The sequence below is a fragment of the Alligator sinensis genome, unplaced genomic scaffold (genome assembly GCF_000455745.1).
Source record: "Alligator sinensis unplaced genomic scaffold, ASM45574v1 scaffold118_1, whole genome shotgun sequence".
Lineage (NCBI taxonomy): Eukaryota > Metazoa > Chordata > Crocodylia > Alligatoridae > Alligator > Alligator sinensis.
The window spans coordinates 4,073,248-4,078,726 of NW_005841850.1; the positions used below are offsets into that span (position 1 = coordinate 4,073,248).

The 5,479-nt window shown below is 47.6% G+C and overlaps 1 protein-coding gene across 1 annotated transcript in view; it reads right to left on the bottom strand.

Moving 5' to 3' along the window:
* Positions 1-1,112, bottom strand: part of NOS2 (nitric oxide synthase 2) — a 46,157-nt gene extending 45,045 nt beyond the window's left edge. The window contains exon 1 of the mRNA XM_025210645.1: positions 1,050-1,112. The gene's annotated coding sequence lies outside the window, so the exon portion shown is untranslated. The remainder of the gene's footprint in view (positions 1-1,049) is intronic.
* Positions 1,113-5,479: the final 4,367 nt, after the last annotated feature.

A 5,479-nucleotide genomic window follows, 5' to 3' on the forward strand; every position in this document is an offset into this window, starting at 1 on the left:
CCCCTACAGTCTCGAGCAATGGAGGTATAATCCTCCTTGGTGATGGTCCCTCCCTTCCATTGGGTGTACACCTCCTTTTTTGCTTTCAGGTGATCCTGAATGCCTTTGGTGAGCCATGGGGGCTTTTGAGCACTCTTGCCCCATTTGACTTGCGTTGGGACTGTCACCCTTTGGGCTTGGAGGATCGTGTCTCCTTAAGGAATGACGATTCGTCTTGGACTCCCAACTCCCCTCCCCTCCGTGACCTCAGTGCCTCCCCAACTAATCTCCTTAGCTCATTGAAATCAGCCCTCCTGAAGTCAAGGGCTACTACCTTGCTGCAGGCCTTTGACGCCCTGCACTGGATAGTGAATTCCAGTAGGCTATGATCGCTATCGCCCAGGTGGTCAAGAACCTGCAGATCCCTCACCAAGTCATTGCCTGTGGCCAGGACCAGGTCCAGCAAGGCATTCCACCTGGTGGGACCGTGCACATCCTGGGCTAGGTGGAGGTCCTGTATCTCGGCTAGGAACCTATATGAGCAGTCAGACCTAGCTGACTGCTCCTCCTAGCAGATGTCCGGGTAGTTTAGGTCACCCATGATGACTACGTCCCTTGACTTAACTGCCTCCGTGAGCTGACCTGAGAATTCCCGGTCCAGCTCATCCCCCTGGTTGGGTGGTCTGTAGTAGACACCCACTGTTAAGTCCCTTTTCCCTCGAACCCCTTGTATTCTAACCCAGAGCACTTCAGTCTGCCCCTCCTCTGATCCAGTGCTGCTTGTTGAGGATGTCTATTGCTCTTTGACGTACAGCGCCATACCCCCGCCTTTCCTCCCCGTTCTATCCTGCCTGTACAGTCTGCAGCCCTTGATGTTTACCGCCCAGTCATGGGTTGAATCCCACCAGGTTTCAGTGAGCCCCACTATGTCCGGGTTTGTGTTAGCTAGCAGGAGGGCTAGTTCCTCCTGCTTGTTCCCCATACTACGAGCATTAGTGTAGAGGCATTTAAGACCTCCTGTGGGTGTATGCACCACTCCCCTGCAGGCGATCCAGACCCCTGCCACTTACCTGGGTACTTCTTGTGCTCAGCACCTGTCTTGGCTGGGAAGCATCATCATTTCACCCTGTGGCCCCATCCCCCGGCGAAGCTAGTTTAAAGCACGCCGTACGAGATCAGTCAACCTGGAAGAAAAGACACGCTTGCCTTCAGAGGAAAGGTGAAGCCCATCCCACCCGAGCATGTCCCCTGCACAAAAAGTGGGTCGTTGTCAAGGAACTCGAGGTCTGCCTGGTAGCACCAACTCCGAAGCCGCTGGTTGACCACTCTGATGCAGGCCTCATGGCGCCGACTATGTCTACTTATTGGGAGAATAGAGGAGAATACCACCTGCACCGCCGCCTCCTTGAGCTTGGCTCCCAGGCCTCGTAGTCCTTCATGATGCGGTCTGGACTGCTTCCCACTGCGTCATTTGTTCCCACATGGATAAGGACCATGGGGTGCTCGTCCAAGGTTCAAATGAGTTTCGGGATCATGCCTGTAACATCCTGAATCCGAGCCCCAGGTAGACAACAGACGCGCTCGCGCACCATGGGGTCGGATCGGCAGATGGGACCCTCCGTTTCCCTCGGGATGGAGTCTCCGATGACAAGGACTCAGCATTTCTTTCTCATTTTGATTGCAAAAAAGTCATTTTAATTGCAAAAAAAGATCTGAAAAGAAGGGCTAAAATTAATCAGGCAGTGCTGGAAGAACATTTATAACAACCCAGAACAGCTTTAAAAATTATTAAACCTGTTGATCCTTTCCACTTCTCTTTTCTTTTTGAAAAATGTAACCAGTGTGTTAAACTCAAAGTGGTTTCTGTGTCCTGTCCAACTTAAAAGCTTAAGGCATCATTAACTGTAGAATCCTACCTGACTGTCATGATAACTAACAAATTATCCCATCTATGGGATTCTTGTGAGTGGTTAATTTAATACCAAGGAAGGCTTTCCACCCCTATTAAGCTTTCAGGTTCTAGAGTAACTGCCGAAGAACCTGATGAGGTCAAACTTTAATTAAAGTTTCAGGAAGAGAAAGAAGCTGTGGCAGTGTTTGCCAGAAAGTCCTATCCAGAGGAAACACCTGGAGAAGTGTTTTATGGACTGTCTGACTCTTTGTTTCGGCAGATGGGCGGGGAACAGGTTATCACTCCTACCTGTTAGCTGAGCATTTGGGAAAAACCAAGGTGTAACCAAAGAGGGAAGCTTGAGCTGGAGTCTGTGTTGTTCCATTCCAAGTGTCTTTGTGACTGAAGCCAGAGTGTATGGAGGGAATGAGGTGGGACCCATTTTGGTTCCTGTAGATAGGGAAGCCACTTGCCCCCAGGAAGAGAATGGGAACTGTTACTGCAGACAACTATGTAGGTGTCAAGAGCTCAGGAAATCCATGAACACCAGCTAGCAGTTGCACCACATTTGCCATAAAAAACACTAAATCTTACAGCTGCTAGTTTTATAGTACACCAAACCTGTCACAGCACACGTAGCACAGCTTGGAGGCAAGTGCTAAAAGCCCTTTAGATGCTAGGCGTTATAGGTGCTAGCATCTATGTGATCAAACCCTGAGGGCTTGTATATACTGTCGTGTATCATAGCTGCCTTTAAACTAGCTCACCTGACAGGATCCCAACTACAGATCAGATATGTAGCCAAGCGGAAGCCTGGGAGAAGGGGAATTCAGCAACACGGAGAGCCATATACTCTGCACTTAGCTCCATTTGGCCCCACCTAAACTGCTCCCTTCACCTTTGCCTGTCTGGTGGTGTTTGGCTACCTCCCAAAATAGATATCATCTACTGTACCTCCCAAGCACAGCCAGTTACGTACAGTCTCACCTCTTCACTTCCCTCTGTTTCTGGCCTCTCAGCTGTCACCACTCAGTGATCTCAGTCCCTCGGCCTGCACTCCTCCATCACTGGGGCTTGCCGCACAGGGCCCTCTCCACCCTGTGGTCTTTAGTCTTTGGCTGCCCACTAAGGAGCTGTCCAGCACCAACCCTGGAGCGCCTCACATGAGGAGCCTTCCTGGCCTAGAGCCACGTGACTGCTCAGATATATATCCACCAGAGCGGCACTATCAATGAGCAGCCCCCCAACTTGGTCCTACCCTTATCCCTGGTAAACAAGGGAAGGGGGAGGGATGCCCCTGAATATGAAGGTGATTCTGGGCATGTCTATGCTGCCTGCAGGCAGTGCTTGGGAGTGCTGCTGTGACGCGCACCCCACCCATTTGCTCCTACTCCAAGAGAGCCACACTTCTCAAATGAAGCAATGCAGCTGCTGTGGAGCAGCTCTGTGTGTGCCATGCACATGCCTAAGACAGAAGCTTAAAAGCAGTGATTGGCGCTGCTCTAAGCAGCTGCACGGCCCTCCTCTGGGACCTGATGCACATGGAGTGGGGCATCCTTCAGAAATGTGTTGCCAGGCACAGCACAGGGATGGCACAGACAAGCCCTCAGAGACAAAGGGGGGGAACGTACCCAGAGGTCAGGAACAGTCTTATGCTTTGTAGGGGAGTTCTTTTATTTGTTAGGCCACTGAGCTATGAACCTTCTTTATGCAACAGTTGTAGGTCATTTCCCACTCACAAACAAATCTGTCTGACCCTGCCTGGCTAGAAAATACTCAAACAAACTCACATGGTGTGTGCCAGCTTTCTGCCAAACCTGCAGACACCCTCCTGCTGAGCCCTCTGTAGCAACTACTGTAGCAGTTGCTCTGCTTCAAGGCAGCTTGTGGGAGCGATTCCTTTATAAAGAAAGAGAAGCCTCAAGCAATTAAGCATATATTTTGCTTGTTTAAATATTTCACTGCCCCCTTTTTCTTATTTTCTTTCCTGTTCAGGTCCGAAAACCACAGGACCTTCTTGGGGGATCCAGATGAATACAATTCAGCATGCATGTCATCGTCTGCATTTGCTCATGCAAAGTAAGCATGTGAAGGACTGGGCATCTTTGCCAGCACAAATTCACAAAGCATTAACCCCTGGTGCCTATATAATGTATATGTGAAAAGAGCAAAGGACAGCAGTGGGTACAGACAGTTCTCTAATTCTCGCCTAACACCACTTACTCCCAACTAGTGTAAAATGGTCTCACTCCATTGAAATCAATGGATATAGGTCAATTTAAACCAGCTGGTGAGCTAGCCTGCTGAATCAGAGTAAGAAAGTAAAAGAGCAAGAAAGATGTATTCACTGATAGTTTCACATGTGCATTCTTCCTAATATTACCTCATTATGTTGGCATGATATATTTCTAGTTTCTGAGAAATGCAACTTGTTTTCTATTTAGAGGATAATGAAAAATAAACCAGCATGCAATTTTTTTTTCAGGTTACACAGGGGACAGGGCACATCTACACAAGAAGCTCCTGCACAGTGGTTACTGCTGATTTGGATAATCAAGTACTAAATAGATGTGCAGTAACCGGAGTTACTATGCAGTAGTGCCAGCGAATGCCTTTTTAGTGACACTACTGCAGAGTAGCCTAATAATACTTCACAGCGTATTAGCACTATTGATGCTGTGACACACTACTGTGCAGTATTATTCAGCTACTGCACAGTTAGCATCTCGTGTAGACGCATCCAGTATATACAATTTTTCTTTTGATCTGAGTGAATCATCAAAATATTTTAACAACAGCTAGCAGAGAGTTAAAATAACTGTTTTGTGCACTGACTCTCAGAAGAGGGCTGAGAGGTCTAAGAGGCCCTGCAAATCTGGGCAGGATTTTTTTCTACCAGACAGAGCTGTGAGGAGGAAATCTGGCCAGGGTGTGGATACTGGCTTCACCCGAGAGGAGTATGAAGAACAAACCAGAACAACTCATTTTATCTTTAGCCCACCGTAGTGACAGGAAAAGTGGTTATTTAATTAGAGGTTATAGAACATGTGTTATCCAATGGTAAATACAACTGTCCTATATGAGGAAGTAAAAGATTGGTATTTATTCAAAAAACTCTCCTTGTAAACTCCCAAGTGATAGCTGCTTCACTTCCAGTCACAACATGCCCTGCCCAGTACACTAATGCACTCCAAATTAGCCCTGTTCTAGGCAGCTTCAAGTGAGAAATTCCCTTAACAGGCACATAATAAGGAAAACATTGCTATTCTTATGTAAGCAAGGATGAATGATACCCATCTCTGAGGCTGATGCTTCTAATACTTATACCAATACAGCACAGAAAGTCTCTGTCCCTGGCATGCCATAAATTAGCAGCACCTTTGTGCTTATGAAAAATTAGTCCAAGTATATGTCCCTGTAGAGCAAAGCCTACTTAGAAATTAATTGCTGGACTGTTTCAGTCAACTTCAGATGGAAGGTCTTGCTTGCACTTCTGTTTTCAAGGGTACAAACTCAATGGAAGTTGGCTGCCTACATATAAAGAAAGCTTGTATAGAGGGAGATGGTGGAGCTGCTAGGTAAGAACCAGAGGACTGTAGCTCAGCAGGA